General features: G+C 39.9%; 1 protein-coding gene and 1 pseudogene across 1 annotated transcript in view; one reads left to right on the forward strand and one right to left on the reverse strand.

Moving 5' to 3' along the window:
* The window catches only part of LOC110285102 (large ribosomal subunit protein eL24-like), a 38,778-nt pseudogene extending 13,935 nt beyond the window's left edge, over positions 1–24,843 (reverse strand).
* Colec12 (collectin subfamily member 12) overlaps positions 1–27,431 on the forward strand; it is a 173,831-nt gene that overhangs the window by 30,004 nt on the left and 116,396 nt on the right. The window lies entirely within an intron of this gene.

Here is a 27,431-nt window from a genome sequence, read left to right on the forward strand (position 1 = left end):
GCCCCTTCTGGTCTTTTTAAAACTTTCAGGAGTCAGTACTGTCCTGCCCTGCTCTTGCCCCCTGTCATTAGATTAACTACCTCTAATCAGCTCCTAGGACACTCTAATCACCAGTCAAATGATTTTCTTTTTCTTTTTCTTTTTTTTTGGTTTTGCAAGACAGGGTTTCTCTGTGTAGCTCTGGCTGTCCTGGAACTCACTCTGTAGACCAAGCTGGCCTTGAACTCAGAAATTTGCTTGCCTCTGCTTCCCAAGTGCTGGGATTAAAGGCGTACAACACCACCGCCTGGCAGATGATTTCTTACATCATCATACCTCATCATGGGTATGAGGTATGTTTCTATACAGGAATTTTAAGAGAGATACTTTGACCATATATAAACATTTTGCAAATTGCATCCCACCTGCGCTTTCCCTCCTTCAAGCTCTCTTAGTAAGGAAAGCTTTCTGGTTTTACATATAAATCTATCCATGAGAGAATGCCAGGTTCTATGTGTGCTCACTCTTACACGTGGTCATGATTGCACATGGAGGACTTGTGATGGGGCAATATTTAACTTCATAGGATACAGGACAAATGCCTTGTCAGCTTTATAGCAGGCTGACTGACAGAGAAAGCCTGTTGGCACCTTTCAGATACTTTTTGTTTGTTTGGTTTTGATATATAGGGTTTTATATAGTACAAGCAGGTTTCAGCCTTACTATGGAGCTCAGTCTGGGATTGCAGGCTTATGCCACCACTCACAGCTTGGGATCCTTCAAATGCTAAGACAAGGAGAGGTTTTTCTACCCACACAGAAGAGCTACTCTGTCCCGAGTCAGGCAGAATACCTCCTTAGAGTATAGAAAACCACCAAGTATGGTGATGAACAGTGTGGGAACTGAGATTCCTTCATCTTGGGGTGACCAGATGGACACAATTGTGAAACAGAGGGGGTCCAAGATGAAAGGCTTTCAGTGGATGGACCTGTCCAGCAAAGGCAAAATGTTGTTTGTTTGTCATCATTGGTTCTTAGGGCCTGGGCTAGTGCTAATTCACCCCAGTGAAGGCCAGTCTCAGGAAAGTTGTGTATATGGCTGGAATAGTGGGTCCCATGCCTGTGGCAGGAGAAGAGAAGGCTTGCCCATCATTCCTGACACCCATCTATTTCCTCTGCCTCCTCAGCCCACCCAAGCTCATTGGAGAAAAAAAAATTCTTCACAATTACCAGAAGCCCAGGCCTATTCCAACAGGAGGCTTATTCAGTACCAGCAGACAAGATCATAGCTTGACTAACAGGAGACATGGGACATCCTAAATTAGCTGATCGAGGTAAACTGAGAACGTTCTTAAATTAAAATTACTCAGTTGATAGAGAAAATAGTAAAATGACTGCAGATGGGAACACAAACAGATCATCATCTAGCCTAATGGGTTTTTCTTTCAAAGGTTTGGGCTTGGGGTTATTCTAAACTTAGGGCCTTCCATGGACCTGAAGTTTTCTATGGCTGGGCCTACTGATCCCTCTACCACAAAGAAAACACAATGCCTCTAGCAAACTACAGCTTTATGTAGAACTACACATATTTATGTAACTCAGTCAAAAGAATTTAAAAATCTCCAATTTTGTGAACTTGCTGTAACTAGAGAAAAAAAGATCCATAGCCTGCCAATGAGATATGCCATCCCCTATATCCGGAACAGTCAAGGATGCAATCTTTATTGGCAGTGATGTTCAGCAATGCTCACTGAAGAAGGCTTGGTCCTTTTCAACGACAGAGAGAATACTGTGGCTATCATGAAGTAGGAGCCAGCTGAACATCTCCTTAATGGAGAATCTAAGATGTGCCATTCATTCTTCATTTTAAGTTAGCAAGGATGGGGTCCTGGTAGACATGTTTCTAGTCCTTTCCTTATAAGATAGGGAACTCTTTAAAAAAATTTTTTTTTAATTTCTCTCAAATCCTTTGTGTGTGTGTGTGTGTGTGTGTGTGTGTGTGTGTGTGTGTGTGTCTATACATACACAAATACATGTGCACAGGGAACCCTGGAGGCCAGAAGGGAGCAACAGATTACTTAATTCTTTGGAGCTGGAGTGTGAGGTAGTTGAGCCACCTAGTGTAGTGTGGGTACTGGGAACTAAACCCAGTTCTCTTCAAGTACAGCACGTGCTCTCAACCACCAAGCCATCTCTTCTGGCCTTTCTATCCCTTTTCTTATAAAGGACTCTAATTAACACAGTTGTGGTCCATTTTCTACATAAGTTTGCCTTGCTTAGATACTGTACTCTTCTTCATCTACCCCAACATGTGACAGGACATTCTTCAAGGCAGGGTTACAAACATCTGCAGCCTAGGAATCAGCGAGTTCCCCAGGGAGGGTGTTAAATCCAGAGTCTGCTGATCTGTTTCCTGTCTTTGTTATGGTTTCTTCACCGTAACTGGATATCCTTCCGAGCTCCAGCAAGCTGGTACTGTGTGCAGCTGTGTCAGCAGGCCAACGACTGCTGGCTTTGGAGGCCACATTCCCATTTACATAGCCAGCTTCCAGAACTCCAGTATACCTATTTGTTTACAGGGTAAGCTGCTCCCTGTCTGCAGATCTGTAGGCCTCTCCATGTCATTCACAAGGTTCTGTGTAATCTAATTAAGATGAAATAAGAGGGAGAGTGGTTACCTAGCTGCACAGGACTCTGCCAAGACAAAACCTCACAGGAGTGCAAACAAATCACCATCCTAACAAATAGCTATGAAAACACTTCAGGAAAGTAGCAAAATCTCTAAGACTTTGAAGCTGGGAAGCCCTAGCTGAAGCTGTGGAGCTAGGGAATGTGGGTATGTGGCTGTGCCTGTCTAGCTTTGTGCTACCACTTGTATGATACTTTTGCTTTGAGGACAGATAGCCCTCCAAACAGCTTTTGATCTACATGTGCTGTCTCCCCAGATGCAGAGCAGCAAGGAGTCCCTGTTGCCTGAGGTCCACAACTTAGCACACTGCTCTTTGTTGGAGGAGAAAATGCACTTTTTGGAAACCTTGCAAATGACATTGACTATTCACAGAAACACAGCATCCACTGCCAGTGGGTTTCTAGTAAGCTTTTAGAGTGTTTTACCCAAAGTGGGTTTGTGAACTTCTTGCACAGAGGTGTTAAAGAGGCTCCATAGAAGGTAAAGAGCAAGCTTTTGATAACTCTGAAGTCACTCCTGTTGACCTGGCACAGAAGAGAGAGCCTATCAAATGTGTGCTTCTCTTGAGGATGGTACAGGGATTTTTCTTTCCCGCATCAAGCGGTTTATCTGTATAGCCCTGATTTATGACCTCAAGTCCCTCTTATGATTGGTCCCACCTCCTTGGTGCTTTCTGGCACCCAGTCTAGCAAGAGGTTTGGATTTTATATGAAGTTGGAAGAACTGATAAGTGTGCAGAACAAAACTTAACAGCATATTGTATTGTTTAGACTCTTAAGAAGAGCATAATGCCAAAAACCATTTCCAGTCTTCATTGAGAACTCTAGCCTGGTGGAGAAGTGCATGCCTGTGAGCCTAGCACTTGCAAAGTGGAAGAAAGAGGAACAGGAGTTCAAGGCTAGTTTGGACTCTTAAAAAATAACCAGAGTAGGGAGGATCTCAAAGTAGGCACTGCTACAATACCGTCAGACTTTAATGCTGTCATTTATACCTCTTGAGAAATCAGATGGGTTTTCTGAATTTAGTTCCTATGTTCCGTGTAGAAATGTAGTAAAATGCTCCATATAATGAACTGCAAATAGGTTCTAAGCCAGCCAGGCTCCAGCCACGTGCTGTGTGTAGTACCAACATATGGTCTGATTTCACACTCTGTCTGAACTGTGCCTGATATGTTTAAGTGACATATCATTTAAAATATACTGTGCTGCCTCATGGAACTTTCTCCAAAATTGACCGTATACACAAGTTTCAACAGATACAAGAAAATTCAAATCAGATCACCTCAGATTAAAGATGGATTTTAACAACAGAAACAACAAAAAGCCAAACTCATGGAAACTAAACAACAGAATGAAAACTGTATCAAAGCAGAAATAAGAGAGAAATTAAAAGTTTCCTATTTCTAGAATTCAGTGAATGCACAGCACACCCAAACTGATGTGACACAATGAAGGTGCTGTTGAGAGGAAGTTCATAGCACTAGATGCATTCAGACAGAAACTGGAGAGATCTCATACTAGCAACCTGACAGCACACCTGAAAGCTCTAGAACAAAAAGAAGTAAAAGGAATAGACGCAAGGAAATGATCAAACTCAGGGCTAAAATCAGTTAGGAACAAAAAGAATAATACAAAGAATTAAAAAAAAAAAAGAGCTGTTTCTTCGAGAAAATCAGTAACACAGACAAACTTTTATACAAACTAAAAGACACAGAATATCCAAATTAACAAAATCAGAAATGAGAAGGGGAATATAACAACAGATACCTAGGAACTCCAAGGCGTCATTAGGTCACACTTCAAAAACCTGTACTCCACAAAATTGAAAAATCTACACTAAATGGGCAATGTTCTTGGTAGATACCACTTGCCAAAGTTAAAAAAAGATCAGATTAACAATTTAAACAGATAATCCCCAAGGAAATAGAAGCAGTTACTAAAAGTCTCCCAGCCAATAAACAAACAAACAAACAAACAAACAAACAAAAAGTAAAAAAATTTAAAAGCCCAGGGACAAACAGTTTTAGCACAATTCTACCAGACTTTCTTTCACAGAAGAGCTAATAGCAAAAATTATCATACAATACAAAAACACAAGGAACCTTGCCGAATTTATTTTATGAGGCCAGTCACCCTGATACCCAAACCATACAAAGATTCAACAAAGAAAGAGAAATATAGACTATTTCCCTCATGAATATTGGTACAAACCTTCTCAATAAAATACTCACAACCTAAATAAAAAAAAAAACATTTCAAAAAGTGATTCACCATCAATGTAATCCACTATATAAACAAACAAAAATGACATGAACATCTTATTAGATACTGAAAAAACCTTTGACAAAATCCAACACCCCTTCATGATAAATGTCTTAGAGAGACCAGGGATACAAGGGACATCCATAAATATAATAAGGCAATGTACAGCAAGCCTATACTGGTCATCGAATTAAATGGAGAGAAACAAAGCAATTCCAGTAAAATCAGGAATAAGGCAAGGCTCCCCTTTCTTTCTGTATCCATTCAATATAGTACTTGAAGTTCTACCTAGAGCAATAAAACAACTAAAGGAGATCAATGGACTACATATTGGAAAGGAAGAAGTCAAAGTATCATTATTTGTAGATGATATAATATTCATAAGCAATCCCCCAAATTCTATCAGGAAATTCCTACAACTGATAAACACCTTCAGTGAAGTGTGGCTGGATACAAGATTAACTAAAAAAAAAGAAAAATCAGAGAAACACTACACCTCACAATAGCCACAAATATCTTCATATCTGAAATATCCTGAGGTAACTAACCAAGCAAGTAAAAGACCTGTATGTCAATAACTTCAAGTTTTTGAATATAGAAATTGAAGAAGATATCAGAAGATAGAAAGATCGTTCACAGTCATGGATTGGTAGGCTTAGCATAGTAAAAATGCCCATTCTACCAAAGGCAATCTACAGGTTGAACACAATTCCCACCAAAAGTTCCACACAATTTTTTACACACCTTGAAAGAGCAATACCCAACTTTACAGGGTGGGGGGGCGGAGAGAGAGAAACAGAAATATATAGAGAGAAACAGAAACAGAGAGAAACAGAGAGAAAGAAACAGAGAGAGAAACAGAAACAGAGAGAGAGAGAGAGAGAGAGAGAGAGGGAGAGAGGGAGGGAAGGAAGGAGGGAGGGGGAGAGGGAGGGGCAGGATAAAAACAATCCTATAAAATAAAAGAACTTCCAGAGGTATCATCATCCCTGATTTCAAGTAATACTATACTACAGAGCTGTAGTAATAAAAGCCATATGACACTGGCATAAAAATAGACAGGTTGATCAGAGACATTGAATCAAAGACCCAGCTGTAAATACACACATCTGTGAACACCTGATTTTTGACAAAGAAATATACAATGGCAAAAAGAAATCACCTTCAACAGTGGTGCCTTTTCAACTAGATGTCTGCATGGAGAAGAATGCAAATGGGTCCAGCTGTATCACCCTGCACAAAACTCAAGTCCAAATGAATCAAAGACCTCAAGATAAAACCAGATACACTGAACCTGACAGAAGAGAACGTGGGGAATAGTCTTAGACACATTGGCACAGGAGACATCTTCCTGAACAGAAACAATAGTAGTGCAGGTACTAAGATGTACAGTTAATTAATGGACCCTCATGAAACCAAAAAGCTTCTGTAAGGCAAAAGACACCATCAGTAGAACAAAACAGCAGCCTACACAATGGGAATCTGACAGAGGTCTAATATGCAAAACATATAAAGAATTCAAGAAACTAGATGTCAAACCAAATAATCCAATTTTAAAAAACATAGGATACAGACCTAAACAGAATCTTCAACAGAGGAATCTCAAATGGCTGAGAAACATTAAAAGAAAATGTTCAACATCCTTACCCATCAGGGTAGTGCAAATCAAAATGACTCTGAGATCCGTCTTATACCTGTCAGTATGTGTAAGACCAAAAACATAAGTGACAGCTCATGCTGGCAAGCAAGGGAGAACACTCTTCCATTGCTGCTGGGAGTGCAACCCAGTAAGTCCTACAGAATCAGAAATAGGAAAAACCCTCCCTGGAACCTGCTGTCCAGCTAGTTTATATAAACCAAAGGACTCCAGAATCCGTGTAAAACGATGCCCGAGAAAACTAAGGCAGAGAGCAGTACAGACAGATAGCTGGTGTTGACTCTATCTTTTACATATGTATCTTTGATTGCACATACACAGACACAAACACACACATGTACACACATGACAGTGATGACAATCGCCATTGGTTAGTGTAAGTTTAAGCATTTTGTGGTATGTGACCTGATATCTCAGTTAATTCATACTATAATCTTATAAAAGATGCTTTAATAGGGGAAGTGTTCCATTTGATTGATGAAGAAACTGAGGTGTAAAGACCTCCATAAATTGTCTACAGGCCAACAGGGAGCAGAAAATAGAAACCAAGTCTGTCTGATTTTACAACCTAAGAGCTTATTTACTTCAAGTCAAAATATTCATCAGAACAGTAATTATTCAAAGTTTCTTCTAACAGTTCATAAGTAATCATTGATGCTAACAGTTTACTTAACACCTATTCTGCTTAATGCGTGATCATACAAACTCAGGACATTTAAAGAGACTTTAATTTTTTTCTCAAGCAACTTATAATCTATGTTGGAGATAATATTTTTAAAGGAGGTAAGAATAAGTTAGTATATAGCAAATAATTGGGTGTAGTACAAAATTATAAAATCTTAGGTGAGAAAAACTCAACATGAGTCACAGGATTAAGGTGACCTTCCCTCTATGATGTAATTGTTCTTTAACTAAAAGCATATAGGCTCTCTGTTCCTCCCTGTTCCAGAGACAGCCACATCTTCTTGTGCAGTGCCAGCCTCATCCCGTAGACAAAATGGTGAAGGTAGGTGTGAACAGATTTGGCCGTATTGGGTGCCTGGTTACCAGGACTACCATCTGCTCTCCACTTGGCAAAGTGGAGATTGTTGCCATCAACGACCCCTTCATTGACCTAAACTACATGGTCTGCATGTTCCAGTATGACTACACCCATGGTAAATTCAACAACACAGTCAAGGATGAGAATGGGAAACTAGTCATCAATGGGAAGCCCATCACCATCTTCCAGGAGCGAGACCCCGCTAACATCAAATGGGGTGATGCTGGTGCTGAATATGTTATGGAGTCTACTGGCATCTTCACCACCATGGAGAAGGCCAGGACCCACTTGAAGGGTGGGACCAAAAGGGTCATCATCTCCACCCCTTCTGCCGATGCCTCCATGTTTGTGATGGGTGTGAACCACGAGAAATATGACAACCCACTCAAGATTGTCAGCAATGCATTCTGCACCAACAGCTTAGCCCCCCTGACCAAGGTTATCCATGACAACTTTGGCATTGTGGAAGGGCTCATGACCACAGTCCATGCCATTACTGCCACTCAGAAGACTGGATGGCCCTTCTAGAAAGCTGTGGCGTGATGGCCATGGGGCTGCCCAGAACATCATCCCTGCATCTACTGGTGCTGCCAAGGCTCATGCAAGGTCATCTGAGAGCTGAAAGGGAAGCTCACTGGCATGGCCTTCCGTGTTCCTACCCCCAATGTATCCACTGTGGATCTGACATGCCACCTGGAGAAACCTGCCAAGTATGATGACATCAAGAAGGTGATAAAGTAGGAATCTAAGGGCCCAATGATGAGCATCCTGGACTACACTGAGGACCAGGCTGTCTCCTGTGACTTCAATAGCAAATCCCACTCTTCCACCTTTGATGCCAGGGCTGGCATTGCTCTCAATGACAACTTTGTAAAGCTCATTTCCTGGTGTGACAATGAATACGACTACAGCAACAGGGTGGTGGCCTCATGGCTTACATGGCCTCCAAGGAGTAAGAAACCCTGGACCATCCACCCCAGCAAGGACACTGAGAACAAGAGAGAGGCCCTTGGTTGCTGAGGAGTTCCTATCCCAACTCAGTCCCCAACACTGAGCATCTCCCTCACAGTTTCCATCCCAGATCCCCATAATAACAGGAGGGGCCTAGGGAGCTCTCCCTATTCTCTTGAATACCATCAATAAAGTTTGCTGCACCCCCCAAAAAATGAAAAATAAAAATAGACGCATATAAAACAGTGTAACACTTGGGTTGTACCTTGTACCCAAAAGGCACATGGTGTTGCTAAAATCTAGTTATAAGAAATACTATAACATTTGTTTTTAGAAGTCGCCTCTAAAAAAATCTACTCCATGTGGCATAGTTTTGTTCTTTGTTATGTGTTAATTTTGATTCTGAAGTTGAGTAGATCTAGAATCACCTAAGAGACACAGCTCTGGACATGACAGTGATGGATAGATGAAGTACACTAACTTCTATGCTTTGATCCCCTCAAATTGTGAGCAAAATATATCCTTTAAGTTGCTTCTTGGTGGGTATCTTGTCACAGCAGGAAAAGTGTGTGCATGTGTATAAAATATTGCAATTTGTATACAAATCTGTGAACACCATTTACTATCTGCCATGTGATTGTTTAAGATTCCAAGATGAATGAGACATAGGCTGTGCTCTCAGAGCTTAGGTGAAGGTAAGAAGACATGAGAAGGATGAGGTGGGCAGGTGTGTGAAAAACCAGTTAACAGTCAATGGCAATAGGCCAGAATATAAGTGTCTGTATGCTTTGGAGAGATGGGGGAAAGCTGTTATAGCTAGGGGGAAGAGGGAAAGTAAGCAGAGTGGGAACAGTTTAGAAAAAGAGCTGGGTACTAGATATACTACCAAGGCTTTGCCTGGACCAGTAGGAACAGTGCTTTCTCATCACTTGTAGAAGAGAAGAAAAAAAAGATGCTTTTAAAAGAAGATAAGTATTTTGTGCTTTAAAATTGAAAATTTAGAGTTACAGTTGAATTATTTCTCCCAAGAGTTGTCAGAGTTCCAACCACCACTACCAATGGATAGGTGATGTCATTTGGAGTGGGAGAGAGAGTAGGTGTGTCGGTTTATGCATGTGGAGGTCAGGGAATAACCGTATCCGTCATTCCGTAGGTGTCATCCTTCGTTTTCTCCTACTGGCTTGGAAATCAACTCGTAGATTATGCCACCTTGCTGGGTTCTGCCTCCCCACAATGGATTGTAAGCCTGGCTTTTTGTTTTGGGTCAGACTTAGGTCCTCATATTCACAAGGGAAGTACTTTATTGACTAAACTGTCACTCCAACTGTGGAAAGAGAATCTTTACAGGTAATGAGATTGGAATGAAGTCATGGATATGATCATGGATTTATATTTGTGGTCATGCACATGTGGGAAGATAAAGCAAAGAACTGGGTGAGGTCAGAGAAACCACTGTGCCAAGATTACCACAAACCACCAATGTTCACAGGCTCAGAAGTTCTCAATCCTGCCAATACCTTTTGAGTTATAGCTGTCATGGCCACTGAGGGGTGGTTGGCTTTCTGTTGTTTATGGTGCTTTTTCACTGCTAAGGATGTGAGTGGTACATTATATCATTTTATTATGGCTTTTGTTACAAATTCACCATAAGCCCAGTAGTATGTACACAGTTCTGGAAGCCAGAAGTACAGCCTCAGTTTTCACTGGTCCAAATTCAAGAGTCAACAGGGCTGATCTTTCTGGAAGCCTCAGGAAGAATCCATGTTTTGCCTCTTTGAGTACCTGGTGTCTGCTAGCATCCTCAGCTTCTAGCTTCTCACTACACTAGCTGCTGCTGAGGACCTACTGTCCTTCCCTCTGTGTTTGCTAGATGCCCCTTCTTCCTCTTCTCTCATAAGGACACTAGTTTGTCTGCTTAGGGTCCACCAGATAACCCAGAAGGATGCTCCATCTCACAATCCTTAGTTTTATGATATTTGCAGAGACACTTTCTCCAAATACATTTCCAGTTTCAGGGATTAGAGCTAATGTCTCTTCTAGATTGTCACTAGCCTATCTCAGATATTCTGACACATAAACTGAACTGGCCAATGGTCAGCAAGATGATTCTGATATTAGTAGGAGCATAAAACAGTCAGAGTGTGTACAAGAGTGAAGACTTAGGCAAGAGTATGACTAGTGAAAACATAGGGGAGAATATGATATCTTTTGGGAATAGGTGAGGAAGAAGATGGAGTCAACAGCTACCTGAAAGAAGCAGATGTGGGAAGACAGTTGAAAGGACTGAAAAGAAATCCTTATATTAGTTTCCTGATACCATAACAAAATCCCTATGAGGGAAGCTTTATTAAGAAAAGTTCGTTTTGATTCAGTTTTCAGGCACAGGGACAAAGGGCTGCATCTGATGATGACCTTCTTCTTGTCAGGGCCTAAAGTAGCTCACAGTATCACTTGGCTACAAACAGAGCACCTGTACCTGTGTGTGTCTTCTGGTCCTTTCCCTAGGAAGCTGCCAGTATTTAATTTTGCCAAGAATCATGAGAGAGTGTCGTCAAAAAGCCAAGAGAAGAGTTTTTAAAAAGATACTCATTCTTTTAAAGGATCATGTTCTGTTTATTCTTCTGATAGTTTCATACATGTATGCAATATGTATAAAGTATTTCTTTTTTGTTTTCTCCTTTAATCTATTTACCTTTATTTTATGTGCATTTGTGTTTTGCCTACATGTATGTCTGTATGAGAATATCAGATCTTGGAGTTACAGACAGTTATGAGTCACCATGTGGGTACTAGGATTTGAACTTGGTTCCTGTTGAAGAGTAGTCGTGCCCTTAACTACTGAGCCATCTTTCCAGCGCCATATACAATGTTTCTTGATCCTATACATCCCAGATTCCTAGGGCCACAAACATTTACCCTTCTACCATCACATTCTTTCTTTATTATCATTATTTTTATTTTTATTATTATTATTATTTGTAACCTGCTGAGTCCAATTGCTTACTGGAATGTTGATTGATTTTGTTGACTTTAAGAAAGCAGTATGCTCTTACTATCTTTAGTCTTTTGCACACAGTTTACACAAATAAGTAATGTTACAGTTGTGCTCCACTAGCACAGCAATTAGGGTACTAGACTATGGATCTCTGTGTTCCCACCTCCCTGGCTTTCAGTTTGGAAATTCCAAATTACATTTATTCCATGATGTTGGCAAAGTGGCTAGAGAAGATTACTATACACACACACACACACACACACACACACAATACATACACACATGTACACACACACACACATGCATGAATGGGAGTTTTTACATATATATGTAAAGAAATAAAATACAGGAAAATAGTAATCTTTTTGACACAGGAGCTCTGACCCTGACTGACTCAAGAGAAAGGCAAACTTTGTGGCTGCCACTTGGGTGCTGAAAAGCATCAGAATTGCAGTCTCAGGTCTCTGCACCTCTGCACTTCTCCACAGGCACTTTGGATGCATATTTTCATGCCACTGTTCCCAGAGTCAGATGCCCTCAGCAATCAAATCAAATCACATTACTATGTACTTTGATGGTTGGCTGCTTTTGAAAAAGGCTTTAAAACAAAACAAAACAAAAACGGTCTGACCTGTAAAAAACTCACCACTGTATCTTTTCTTTCCATGCAGTTACATTCTTGGTGCATTTTGCTGTAAGTAGAAAAAAAATCCCATAGCTTTATATTTAGTAGAATACAAGAGGACAGGACCTTTAACTTAGTTTTGTTTTTGCATATGCTGTGTATTACTAAAGAGTTCCAAACACCAAAGCAGGTTCTCTTTGTGATAACATCAAGTGTATATAAAGGAGAAGAGGGCATTTTACATCCCACTTTTTACAGTGGCTCACTAAGAGCAGTCTAGGTTCTCAGCACACAGGGCCATGAACTGCTGTTTTTCTTACAGTATCTCTGGTGGATCTGTTTTCTTGGTCTGGCAAAGAAGTCAGATTCTATTCAAGACACCCATGTGGGTGGCCTCAGCTTAGCATTTCCAGAAGGGCGGATCATACTGCTTTCTCTCCAGCCCCTGAGAACCAGAGGAGGGCCACGATGTTGGGGGTAGTGGTGGTAAAAGAGATGCCTAATTGGTTCTGATGAGCTCATACCCACAGCAGAGTCACTTTAACATAAGCAATTCTTTGATGGTACAGCCATTTGACGTTCCGTTACATATAGAAAAGGTAAATTGTTGGTAATAAAGTCCAGGGAGAGCATAGATGCTTGTGCCATCTTCCCAGTGTGGTCTTTCATTGGAGGAGATTCAATTAATGAAATAGCTACAGAATAAATCACAATAGATTTAAAAAGGAGTTCAATGTGTGACTGTTTCATTTAATGGCTATATGGGGTGAGATCTCCAATTGCTCAAACCAGAAGGAACCTATCAGCAGAGAAGAAAAGCAGTATAAATTGCCAGGAACAATCATTAAGATGTTACTAAACACCCAAAGTCATATAAGTCAGCCTTCCAGGAGTATAACAAAATAAACTACAACAATCAGCTTTCAAAGAAGAAAGGTTCATTGTGGCTTACAGTTCCAGAGGTTTTGCTTCATGGTCAGTTGACCCTGTTGTCTAGGGCCTGTGGTGAGACAATAGTGGAGCCCTTTTCTTACCTCATAGTCTAGAGGCAGAGAGATGTAGCGAGAGGGAAGAGAGGAGAAAGTGGAGTGGAGGGGGCGGGGGAGAGGAAGTAAGTAATAGAGGAGATGGGGAGAGGAACTGTTTAGTGTTGCTTCAAAGAACAAATTGGGTAGTGTTCCTTCTGTTTCTCTTTTGTGGAATACTGTCAAGAGTATTGGTATTAGATCTTCTTTGAAGGTCTGACAGAATTCTGCACTAAACCTATCTGGTTGTGGGCTTTTTTTGGTTGGGAGATAATTAATGACTGCTTCTATTTCTTTAGGGGTTATTGGACTGTTTAGATGGTTTATCTGATCCTGATTTAACTTAGAACATGGTATGCTTCTAGAAAATGGTCCATTTCATCCAGATTTTCCAGTTAGTTGGGTTGAGTAGAGGCTTTTGTAGTAGGATGTGATGATTTTTTGGATTTCTTCAGGTTCTGTTGTTATGTCTCCCTTTTCATTTCTGATTTTGTTAATTTGTATACTGTCTCTGTGTGCTCTTGTTAGTCTGGCTAAGGGTTTATCTATCTTGTTATTTTCTCAGAGAACCAGCTCCTGGTTTCTTCCATTCTTTGTATAGTTCTTTTTGTTTCTACTTGGTTGATTTAAGCCCTGAGTTTGATTATCTCTGCCTTCTAGTCCTCTAAGGTCTATTTGCTTCTTTTTGTTCTAGAGCTTTCAGGTGTGCTGTCAAGCTGCTAGTGTGTGCTCTCTCCAGTTTCTTTTTGGAGGCACTCAGAGCTGTGAGTTTTCCTCTTAGCACTGTTTTCATTGTGTCCCATAATTGTGGGTATATTGTACCTTGATGTTCATTAAATTTAGAAACTCTTTAATTTGTTTCTTTATTTCTTCCTTGACCAAGTTATAATTGAATAGAGCATTGCTCAGCATTCAAGTGTATGTGGGCTTTCTGATGTTGTTTTTGTTTTGTTTTGGTTTTGGTTTTTGTTTTTTGGTTTTTGGTTTTTGGTTTTTGCTGTTGAAGACCAGCCTTAATTTGTAGTGTTCTGATAGGAGGCATGGGATTATTTCAATCTTCTTATATCTGTTGAGGACTGGTTTGTGACCAATTATATGGTCGATTTAGGAGAAGGTACCATGAGGTGCTGAGAAGAAGGTATATTCTTTTGATTTAGGATGAAATGTTCTATAGATATCTGTTAAATCCATTTGGTCCACAACTTCTGTTGCTTTCACTGTGTCTCTGTTTAGTTTGTGTTTCCATGATCTGTCCATTGATGAGAGTATAGTGTTGAAGTCTCCCACTATTATTGCTTGAGATGCAATGTATGCTTTGAGCTTTAGTAAAGTTTCTTTTATGAATGTGGGTGTCCTTGCATTTGGAGCATAGATGTTCATAATTGAGAATCCTTCTTGGTAGATTTTTCCTTTGATGAGTATTAAGTGTCCTTCCTTATCTTTTTTGATGACTTTTGGTTGAAAGTTGATTTTATTCCATATTAGAATGGCTACTCCAGATTGTTTCTTGGGACCATTTGCTTGGAGAATTGTTTTCCAGCACTTCACTCTGAGGTAGTGTTTGTCTTTGTCACCGAGATGCTTTTCCTGTATGTAGCAAAATGTTGAGTCCTGTCAACCTATCCAGTCTGATAGTTTATGTGGTTTTTATGGGGAATAGAATCCTTTGATGTTAAGAGATATTAAGGAATAGTGATTGTTGCTTCCTGTTATTTTTTTATATTATTTTTATGTTTGTGTGGCTATCATCATTTGGGTTGTTGAAAGATTACTTTCTTGCTTTTCTAGGGTGTAGTTTCCCCCCTTGTATTGGCATTTTCTACCTGTTATCCTTTGTAGGGCTGTCTTTGTAGAAAGACTGTGGAAAATTGGTTTTATCATGGAGTGTCTTAGTTTCTCCACCTATGATAATTTAGAGTTTTGCTGGGTGCCTGGGCTGGCATTTGTGTTCTGTTAGGATCTGTATGAGATCTGCCCAGGGTCTTCTAGATTTCAGAGTCTCTGGTGAGAAATCTGGTGTATTCTGATAGGTCTGCCTTTATATGTTACTTGACCTTTTTCCTTTCTACTTTTAATATTCTTTCTTTGTTTGAGGCATTTGGTGTTTGGTTCATTCTGTGATGGGAGGAATTTCTTTTCTGGTCCAGTCTACTTGGAGTTCTGTAGGCTTCTTGTATGTTCATGGGCATCTCTTTCTTTAGGTTAGGGAAGTTTTCTTCTATAATTTTGTTGAAGATATTTACTGGCCCTTTAAATTGGGAATAGTCACTCTCTTCTATCCCTATTGTCCTTAGGTTAGTTCTTCTCATTTGTGTCCCAGATTTCCTAGATATTTTAGGTTAGGAGCTTTTTGCATTTTGTATTTTCTTTGTTGTGTCAATGTTTTCTATAGTATCTTCTGCATCTGAAATTCTCTCTTCTATCTCTTGTATTCTATTGGTGATGCTCGTATCTATAACTCCTGACATCTTTCCTAGGTTTTCTATCTCCAGGGTTGTCTCTCTTTGTGATTTTTTTTTATTGTTTCTACTTTCACTTTTAGATCCTGAATGGTTATGTTCAATTCTTCCACCCTTCGCCTGTTTGGTTGTGTTTTCCTGTAATTCTTTAGGGGTGTTTTGTTTTGTTTGTTTGTTTTTGTGCTTACTCTTTTAGGGCTTCTACCTGTTTACCTGTGTTCTTCTTCATTTCTTTAAGGGAGTATTTATGTACTTCTTAAAGTCCTCTATCATCATCATGAGATGAGATTTTAAATCAGAGTCTTGCTTTTCTGGTGTGTTGGGGGTATCCAGGGCTTGCTGTGGTGGGAGAACTGGATTCTCCTAATGCCACGTAGCTTTGGTTTCTTTTGCTTTTGTTCTTGCCCTTGCCTCTTGACATCGGGTTATCTTTGGTTTTAGCTATTCTTTCTGTCTCTGACTGTGGCTTGTCCCTCCTGCAACCCGGTGTTTTAGTACTCTTGGGAGACCAGTTCTCTTGGGGAGGAATTTGGGTATGGAGAGCTGTGGCACAGGGTCAGCTCCAGGGTGCAGACAGAAACCAAAATATACCTGTCTCTGGCTGTTCCTTAGTTCTTGTGTCCATATGGCTCTGGGTGGGTCCCTCTTGGGCCAGGAATTTGAGCAGAAGTGGTGGTTTTACCTATGCTCAGAGGCACTCCTGGGAGACCAGCTCTCTCCTGGCAGTATTTGGGCATGGAGCATTGTGGCACAGGATCAGCTCCCAGGCACAGACAGAAATCTTTTTTAATTTTTTAAATGTGAGTTTTTACATGACAACCTAGCATATGTGTCATCTTACCCCTTTCATAAAACTCAGAATGTGACATACAATTTAGAGGTGAATTGTAATTGATGATGTACATGTAACATACGTGTATATTCAGAAATATGTGTACTGTGTGTTGACCGGTTAGAGCTTTAAGCTCTGTTTCCTGGGTCTATTTTATTAGTTGAGAGAACATTTCCGTCCTTGAACTTGCAGCTCATGGAATCTACTAAGTGAACTAATAGATGCACTTTGAACTTTGAACTTTTTTAAAAGTACCTGGCCATAGTGCATGCTGCTGCTGTTACTATTATTTCTCCAATGTCTATTCTTTTAATTCAAATGCTGCTTCATGGAGTTGACTCATGGCACACCAGAATATAGCTTTGTACCACTGGGTTCCTTTCCTCTCCTTTTTAATCTACTTGCAATAGTAGATACACTAAAGGGAGTTACCTCAACCAGCTTTCCACAGAACAGATGACTATACTCAAATAATTTTCAACATCCCCACAGTGAAAATCAGCCTTCAAGTGAAGAGAGAAGAGACTAAAGGAACAGACTTTAAAAAAAAAACAAAAACCAAAAAACAAAGTAGATTACGTCAGGGGACAGGCCAAGCTGGGCAGAAGACTTTCAGAGAACTGGAGATTGTGTGCAGGTGGTCACCCTGAAGCTAGTTTATCTTGAGTCATCTGTGATCTCTTCCAGCTGTGAACATGTCTGCTATGGCTCAGATGGAAGGCCTTTATCTTTGTATTTCACAGCTTGTACAGTGAATGCAGGATTGGAACTTAAGTCTGGTTCTTTGCTGTCCTATCATCAACATTTAATGGAGCTGTTGCCTAAAATAGAGAGTTCTAGAAGAGAGGCCCTAATGTGGGCCAAGACACACTGCTCTGTCCCATGGTTTCCTCTCAGTATCTGTTGACTCTCTCCCTCCACTTCAGCTTTCACTTCCTCCTGAGTTTTTCTTTTTGTCAGTTGCTTCTCCCCTTAAACTCCAGCATTTTGTTTTGAGATTTGTCCCAAATAATGAACTAGGAATGTGTGAAAAACATAGATCTGGTACTGTTTATCTTTTTTCATGGCAAGGTCAACTAATTGACAGGTTACTATTACATTTGTGTTACATGTGTCAGTTGGTGACTCTGCCATGTGAGATACTCAAAAGAAGTAAAAAAAATGAATCTTCATATCAATACACTTCACCTGGTTATGGATGAGTGGAGAACACATGTCCTATTATCACAGAGCAACACAGTTCCTTTCATGGCTGTCTAAAGGAAGACAGTATGTATTCTTGGATATCCTTAAGAGTGACTTTTGGTTCAAATGACTCCTGGGAAGGCTAGACATACCTGCAAATACCAATTTGACAGAGATGTAATATCTAGACCAAATCTGTATTTATGGATTTAGTTTTCAGAAATCTACTTTTTCCCCTTTATTACCGATTAAATTATCAGATAACTGCCTAAGAAGACCCCCTATCTAGTACCCAGGAAGAGGAGAGTCTATTTGAGCATATGTTTTCAATATTTTAAAGTGTGTCTGTTGATTAGCAGTATACATATTATAGTTCTTCCATTATATATGTAGTAAACAGTAACATTCAAACCAAAGCCATTTGCTGACAACTTTTAATATTAAACATATAATAATTCTAATAACAATAAACATCCAGACTGCCATTTACCTGGGATGACTTAAATTTAGGCAATTTCCCAATTTGCAGATATGAATAATCCAACTTTATACCTCTCTCATTGTAGAAGTTTGCTCTGTCACTGGTTTGGCACTTCCTGTTGCCTCTGATGTTCCTTAGAGACGGAAATTTAAATTGTCTATATACTACACTCTGATCAATGTTCTGGAGTCAGGCTACAATAGCACCTTTGTGCCTTCAGCCTAAGTGTACTTACCAAAGTATACTTCTTGCAGTTTCCCCCAAGTTTCATTATCTCCCACATCAGTGTAACCTGTCCTGCTAGTCTCAAATCTGCTTTATTTTCCCTACAGGTTACTAGATACCGTGGGTGACATAGAACAGAATTTTAACCACTAAGCAGGGCTATTTAATGGAGCCAAAATAACTTAGCCAAGAAGTAGTGTTATGATCAAGAGTTGATGACCAAGATGTTACTTGTTTCTAGCTGTCATACCATATACATTAGTCATGGATTCTAACTTAAATTCTGTCTAGAGACAGCCCAGAAGGACGAGGTGAATAGTTATTAAGAATATCTGGCTGCCAGAAACATAATCAGACTATTAGTGACATTTGCTTCATACAAATGAAGAGTCTAGATGTCACTCTAAATTTCTGTCATGTGTTTTCAGGACATTCTTTAGGCTCCCACCCACCAAAAAGAGTATTCATTATCTTTCAACACTTTTTATGTCTTGACAAGATGTAGAGTCGATATAATGTTAGGATCCAGATGTTGAAGGTACTGAGATTTTTTTAGAAGTGGGCAAAATTCTGAATGCTTCCTTTACTTACCTCTTGATATTCAGAGAAAGCCAATGTATAAAAAGTCTGTGAATGTGTGTGTGTGCCTCGGTGGGCACACACACACACACACACACAGAATTTTGTTTCTCATCTTTTTCTAAGTTCAACAGAATTTTATGTTAGTGGCCTTAATAGAACATGCATTATATGCAAGAAAGTAGACTTTTATAAAATTTATATTTGTTTTTGCATGTGTATGTGTGTAACCACAGAGGCTAGAAGAACACACTGAATCTCTTAGAGCTAGAATCACAAATGTTTGTGAACTGCCCAGTATGAGTTGCTGTCACCTGAATCCTCCTCTGACAGAGCAATGAAAACTCCTAGACCTCTCCAGCTTCAAGTTGGCTTGGTGCTAAAATCTTTAAGAAACTCGGAATCCAGAGCTGAGTGATTACCTCAGTCAGTAAATTGCTTGTCTCAAAACTACAATAACCTGAGTTTAATCCCTAGAAGCCATATAGAAACATTCACACACACACACACACACACACACACACACACACACACACCACACACACGATGCTTGATAGCCCTTTTTTATAATCACAGATCTGTGGAGATGGAAACAGGAGAAACCCTAGGGTTTGCTGGCTAAACAATCTAGCCTAATTTGGAAGTTATAAGCCAATGAGAGATCTTGTCTCAAATGAGTAAATGCTTAATGCTGGACAGATGGCCCAGTGTTTAAAAACATTGGCTACTCTTTCAGAGGTCCTGAGTTCAATTCCCAGCAACCACATGCCAGTTTACAGCCATCTATATTGAGATTTGCTGTCCTATTCTGCTATGCTCCTCTGCTGCTATACAGAGGTGCATGCAGACAAAGCACCCATATTCATGAAATATACAAACAAATAAATCGTTTTTTAAGGAGTAAATGATCTCATCTTGAGGATGACTAAGTTGAGTTCTAGCCTCACACATACATGCACACATGTGCACCTGCATACATATTAAATTAACACACATGTACACATGAAATCCTACAAGAGAAGTGTAAGTGAAGAGAATTGTAATATCAAAAGTAAATACAAAATAAACACCCCAATGCTGCTAGTCAAATTGGAGAAGTTGAGACAAAAGATGAGAGTGAGAAGCTTGACATCCAAGAGGAGTAATGGTAAGAATATTGGTTGGCCTGGAGTCAGGTCCGGTAGGTGACTCATGGAGCCGGTAAGTGAATATGTGGATAGTGACAGGGAAATAACAGGAAGAAACAAAAATCCCTTACAAAGTCATTGGGTTGAAGTGGGTATATTGTAAGATCAAGGTAATTGGTGTGTGTTTAGTTGGTGAGAATGGGCTTCAGATATGTGCTTTTAATGTCTGGTGTGATGGTAGTCTGGTAATGAAAATAAATGGAGATGGGTATTGTCTTAGGGTTTCTATTGCTATGAAGAGTCACCATGACCACAGCAACTTTTATAAAGGAAAGCATTTGATTGTGCTGGCTTACACTTCAGAGGTTTAGTCTGTTGTTATCATGGCAAAAAGCATGGTGGCACATAGGCAGACATGGTGCTTGAAAATTAGCTGAGAGTTCTATATCCAGAGCTGAAAGCAGCAGGGAGAGCAAGTGGGCCTGGTTTGAACATCTGAAATCTCAAAGCCCACAGAGACACACTTCCTCCAACAAGGCCACAGCTACTCCAGCAAGACCATACCTCCTAATAGTACCACTCTCTATGGGTCTATGGGGGCCATTTTCATTCAAATCACCACAAATATCTAGAAGGAATTTGACATCAACTATTATGTCAGACAGGCAGGGATTGCAACAGGCAGAGCTGATAGGGATACTAATGAAGGACTCTCTTGAGGAAGTAACCTAAAGAAAAAGAATGGTCGAGATGTGGCTGCTAAGAAGGTATGCAGGTGTGGTAAACATGAACTCTGGCTGGGTCATAAGTCATAGTTAATTATAAAAACAAATCATTAGCCCCAGTTGTAGAGAGTTGCCATAAAAAAAAGAAAAGGGTGTGAGCCGCATTCATCTTTGGGATAATTATCAGTCAGTATTAAAAAGCCTTGTAATTTTGCACAATATGTAGCTGAGTTTGCTTTTTGTGTCTTCAAATGATACCTTGAATCACCTTTGAACATCACCTTACCATCTCTTATTACCATCTCTTATTATCAGTAGAAACTCTACATTTTAGCAATCCCCTTTTCCTTTTTAAGGTGAAAGTGGCTTAGTGATTTTGGGAAAACATTTTAGTGGTGTTACTAGGAACAGGAAGACTTGCCTTACATATTTGATGTTTTGGTTGTTGTTGCTGATTTGTTTAGAGATTCTCTCTGACCTTTTTTGTGTGATGTTACATGTGTAGATTCTCTCTGGCCTTTTACGTGCGATATTACATGTGTAGATTCTCTCTGGCCTTTTACATGCGATATTACATGTGTATTTACATGTTTAAGAGATTCTTTCTGGCCTTTTACATGTGATATTACATGTGTAGATTCTCTCTGGCCTTTTACTTGTGATATTACATGTGTAGATTCTCTCTGGCCTTTTACATGTGATATTACATGTGTATTTACATCATTGATGTCATTCCCTTTCCCCTTGCAGCTCCTCCTGTGTCCACCCACGCCCTTCAAATCCATGACCTCTTACTTTTAAATTTATGTTACATATGTCTGTCTCTCTACTTGTCTATCAATTTATCTGTCTATAGCATTAGCTATCATCTATCTATCATCTATCTACTCACACAGATATATGTAAATTCAACCTAATAAGTCCATTTATCATTGCTTGTATATATTTGTTTAGAGCTGACCCCTGGGTGGGGTCATAGCTTGTCCCTGAAAATTGACTCTGTTTCTCAGCAGCTGTTTTGCCTGAAGTTCTTCATTTGGGGAAGAACCCTGTAAGATTTACTCCCCCACCCTGGTCCCCATCCACACTGGCATGTCAAATGGTGGTATTGTTGTGCAGGTCTTGTATATGCCACCATACTTTTGAGTTTTTATGGCTATAGCTTTCCTGTCATATATGAAAGACGCTATCTCACAGCATGCATTGTGACCCTCTGGCTCTTACAGTCATCCACCACCTTCCATAACATTCCCTGAGCCTCAGGTGTAGGAGTTGTGCTACATTGTTTATCACTAGAATTGAGCACTCTATGATCAGTTAAAAAAATAGAGAATGCTTAATGAATTTTCTTATTATATATGCTGCTGAAATGATTCGCTTAATGATGCAGTTTTGGGGTCTCATGTTGACCTTCATGTAGATTTTTCAAGGTATCTGACCCTCCTTATCCCTTCTTTTTTTCATTGTACTTAGAAAAATTACCACCTTTGAAATCAAAATTGTAAGTACACACTCAATTTGATGGTGTGATTTGCTTCATTTTTTTTCCTTATAAGAAAAATTGACAAACAAAAAAACAAATAAAAAACCCACATTGACTTATTTTCAGCATCCTGTTGATATGGTTCAGTGTGTGAAATTTCATTTAAAAGGCTATTGAAGGGAAATATTGAATCTAGAAACAGCAGGGTGAGATGAGACAGAGGTGAATGTTAATTTGAAAATGATCTCCAGACCGTTGCTCCTGGTGTAACAGACCTCTTGTCTTTCTGAAAATCACCACACTGTTGCATATTCACACAGTGACCACCTTCGGCTGATGGAGGGAATTAGAGTAAGGGGAAACAGCACCCCAAAGCTTCACCTTTGCCAGGTACTAAAAAAGAAATAACTTAAAAAGTTATCACAGGCCAATGAGACAGCTTAGCAGGTAAAGGCGTTTGTCATGGAATCTGGTGACTTGACCTTTATCTCCTGCAGATTGTCCTCTGACCTCCTTATGTGGTACATGTGCCACCCCCATACACAAATACATGAATGTACATTTTTAAAATAGCATGGTTTTATGCAACTCAATGATTTTTTTTAAAAGCATAAACATTACAGTAAATAGAGTACTTAATAAACATTGCTTCCAGGGATAGGCACTAAGAGTGGTGAGGCTTTTGAGAATGTCTAGGGTGGTAGGAGGCCTGCCTGAAGTCAGGGGGCTGGTTTAAATAGCAGGTGTCTGTGGGTGTAGCTCTGACACTGCTGACCCCGGACAGCTGGTGGATGTTAAGATGCCTGAGTGCACATCTTGTGTTTTCTAGCCTTCCCCAGTTCAGTGAGCTTCCTGTGGAAGAAAGGCAAACTTCATACACACTTAAACCGTCTTTAATATTTCAGTTGTGTTGGAACAAATTTGTATTTTCAAAGTAGGAGTTATAGCTATAGCAAAATGGGTTATAATCTTATCTTCAATTATTGTGTAAGGAAGCTAAGACTGAGTGAGCCACAGTACATGTGGTGTGGTAGCCATGTTAGTGGCGGAGAAGATCATGATTTACAGGCCTCAGCCTCTTTCCCCATCAGCTGTGTGCTGTACTGTTTCCCCTTTCATTGTGTTACAAAATTTCTATCATTAAAAAAAAAAGTCCTGTCTGTTGGTGGTGGCACATACCTCTGAGTTCAAGGTCAACCTGGTCTACAGAGTTAAAGGGCAGCCAGGACTTCATGAAGAAACCCTGCCTCAAAATTAACTAAATAAGTAACCACTGACCTGAGGTTTCAAGGATGGACAGATGGCTCAGTGGTTAAGAGCACTAGGTGTTCTTCCAGAAGACCCAGGTTCAGTTCCCAGCACTGACATAGCAGCTTACAACCATTTGTAACTATAGTTCTAGGGAATGTAACATTCTCATACAGACACACATACAGGCAAAACACATGAAATAAAAATAAAGCCAGTTTTTAAAAAGCTGTATAATTCTTTGTTCAGTTCTGAGCCCCATTTTTTTAATGGGGTTATTTGATTTTCTGGAGTCCACCTTCTTGAGTTCTTTATATATATATATTGGATATTAGTCCCCTATCTGATTTAGGATAGGTAAAGATCCTTTCCCAATCTGTTGATGGTTTTTTGTCTTATTGACGGTGTCTTTTGCCTTGCAGAAGCTTTGCAGTTTCATGAGGTCCCGTTTGTCATATGACTAGGCCATCACTGGAAAGAGAGGCCCATTGGACACACAAACTTTATATGCCCCAGTACAGGGGAATGGCAGGGCAAAAAGTTGGGAATGGGTGGGTAGGGAAGTGGGGGGGAGGGTATGGGGGACTTTTGGGATAGCATTGGAAATGTAATTGAGGAAAATACGTAATAAAAAATATTAAAAATTTAAAAAATACAAATAATGCTTTTATAAAATCTGGAAAAAAAGAAAATGTAAATGAAGAAAATACCTAATTAAAATTAAATTAAATTAAAAACAAAACAAAACAAAAGCTGTATAAAAAAGAAAAATTCCTCCATTCTTACAGTTCTTACTGTTGTTAATTTTATTTTAGCCCGTTTTTTTAAAACTTAGAATTCATCTAGCCCTTTAATTAGATACTAGCTCTACTCTAGTCAGACATGGACCATATTGCTTATGTTATTGTTGAGTTTTATATTTACTTTATTATTGTGTATGTACAGTCCTGTGTGGGAATGTGTCCCAATGTGCATGTGAGGGTCAGAGGACTCTGGAATGTCTTCTCCACTTCCAGGTTCTGAGGGTTAAACTTAGATCCTAGGGTAGCATCATTGCTAGGTGCACCTCTCTCCACTGAGCAACCTGACTGGACGTGGTCAGTGTTTTAAACTTAAGATTTCTCCCCAAATTTTAAATTTTATAACATAACACTTAATCTTTTAGTTTTATTTATCTCCCCATACTACCAAAATTTACTTGCTCCATGGGAACGAGTTTTTCTGTTGTAATCACTGCTATATTCTCTGTGACTACAACAGGGAATGCATAGCCCATGGTGGACTTTCAGTCAAGAGTGAGTAAGTTGAACCTCTACAGAGCAGATAGCAGTATGTGGAGAACTGTGTGTTTTTAAAATGACTAGACAAGAGGTGGGGCTAGGGTAGAGCTTTGAGGTAGAGCCCTTGCCAAGCTCACATGAGGTCATGGGTTCTAGCCACAGCATTTCAATAAGACTAAACACTAACAGAACAAAACACAAAGATGATTTAGAAAAGACAAGAAATGTTCCTTATAGCTGGGGGGATCTGCAATCCTATAGGTGGAACAACAATATGAACTAACCAGTATTCCCCCCCCCCCCAGCTCGTGTCTCTAGCTGCATATGTATCAGAAGATGGCCTAGTTGGCCATCAGTGGAAAGAGAGGCCCATTGGTCGTGCAAACTTTATATGCCTCAGTACAGGGGAACGCCAGGGCCAAGAGGTGGGAGTGGGTGGGTGTGGGAGTAGGTGTGGGAGACTTTTGGGATAGCATTGGAAATGCAAATGAAATAAATACCTAATAAAAAATCAGGTAAAAAAAAAAAAAAGAAAAGAAAAGAAATGCTCCTAATGCCCCACAACAGCCAATAGGAGAACAGGATTGTGAGGCATATCTGTTCATTCTCCACTCTTAACAATGTTCAGAATCTCCCATGGTAGAGACTGGTACCACTCACAGTGAGTGTGTCTTCCCAACTCAACTAATCCCCCACAGACATGCCCAAAGGCCCATCTTTCAGGTGATTCTAACTTGTCAAGTTGATAACACTAACCACCTCAAAGTGCCATTGAGTTGGGAGTGGTCTTCATGTTAATGGGCTTGTACTCAGTTATTTCAATGCTCAACTGAAGATTATTTATGAATTATACAGCTCATGAAAAGCCTCTGAAGTGCTAGATCTGAAAAGTTACACAGGACAGCTCTGAATATCATAAGCAAGATGTGCAACCTGTCCACCTTCATTTGCTTGCTTTCCTATTCCTGCCACATTATTAGTCTCACTATAATTGAGTGTTTCCCATCCTCAAGGCCCAGGTTTGATCATGGAGGACGTGGGGACTCTCCATATAGCCTATGATGCCCGTCTAGCTTAATGGAAATCATCTTTGTTAGCAGTGCTGACTTTGTTCTTCTGTGTGTCCTCTTGAGTATCCTAGTCTTCCCTGCATGTTTGTCACTTTATAGATAAGACCCAGGAAAGTAAATGACTTGCTCAGGACCCACCTTCAGTGCTGGTCTCCCAGTTTGGAGGACAGAGATTTTTCTGTGACCTCTTGCCTGATCCTTACCTTAGCTCACTCTGGGTAAGAGACAGATGACTTTGGATGCACCCCAAGTTGTCTATCAGTGAAATGTCAGTCAATATTAGAAATGCAGATGGTTACAGCTTCAACAGTATATGACCAGGAAGCTGCTACCCACCATTGTTTGGGTGGGACCACAACTGTCTTAGGGCACATATTGATACCTAATATGATAAACTCCTTGGTGGTTTGAGTAAGAACGCCCCCCCCACACGGGCTCATATATTTTACTGCTTAGTTCTCAAGGAATGGCACTATTTGAAAAGTATTAGGAGGAAGTATATCACTGGGGGTGGGCTTTCAGTGTTCAAAAGCCCATGCCAGGTCCTTTCTCTGTCTGTGGATCAGGATGTAGCCCTCAGCTACTGCTCCAGCACCATGCTTGCCTCCATGCTCCCCACCATGATGGTGATGGACTTGAAACTGTAAGTAAGCCTCCAGTTAAATACTTTCTTTTATAAGTATTACCTTGATTGTAGTCTCTTCACAGCAATAGAATAGTGACTAAGACAAACTCCAAGGAAACATAGTAATGGCCTCCAGGAGAAAGGAGAAAGAGGGAATCCTTCCCCTTGCTTATTGTGGACCTTGGGTAAGACATAAGCTATTCCCAAATCCTGTTTTCTCATCTACAGACTGTTGACTACAAGAATAAATTAAACACATATAAAACTCTTATAAGGCTTTTATACTAAGTATTCAATTAAATACTAGTATAATTTTGATAATAACTAGCTGTTACTTTTAAAAGGTAAAATCATGGTTGTGACAGTATCACACAAGCTTGTATCAATGAATCCTTTACATTAGTTAGTCAGGAAATCAGTAAGATGTTAACAACAATCAAAGGAACACCCCAAAGCAGATTCATACAGGCAGTCAGGAATGCTGACACGAATTTACTTAATAGACACCAAAGAGAATAGAGCAATCAGTACCACTGACACTGACCAAAGTTCATTTATGGATCTGTAGTGGAGAATCATTGTCCTCAGTAAGCTAAGACTTAACAAAACTGTAAGCTCAAACACTTTCCAAGTGCACAGACCCATAGAATAAGGACAGGAAGGGTACAAAAGGGAGTGAGTAGCTGCTTCCCTGTCAGTAGCATGCCATAACCACCCTGGCCATTAGAAATGTTTCCCAGCTCCCCTGAAGCAATCTGTATTATTGCTAGTTCTTTATCTCCTAGGAATATTTTGAGGACTAATAAAATAATGGGTACATGTGCCTCTGTTTACAATGCTGTTCTATCATAAATTAAAGATGCATATAATTCACCTGATAAACCCCACC

The sequence above is a fragment of the Mus caroli genome, unplaced genomic scaffold (assembly GCF_978045245.1).
Source record: "Mus caroli unplaced genomic scaffold, Mus_caroli_1 scaffold_19, whole genome shotgun sequence".
Lineage (NCBI taxonomy): Eukaryota > Metazoa > Chordata > Mammalia > Rodentia > Muridae > Mus > Mus caroli.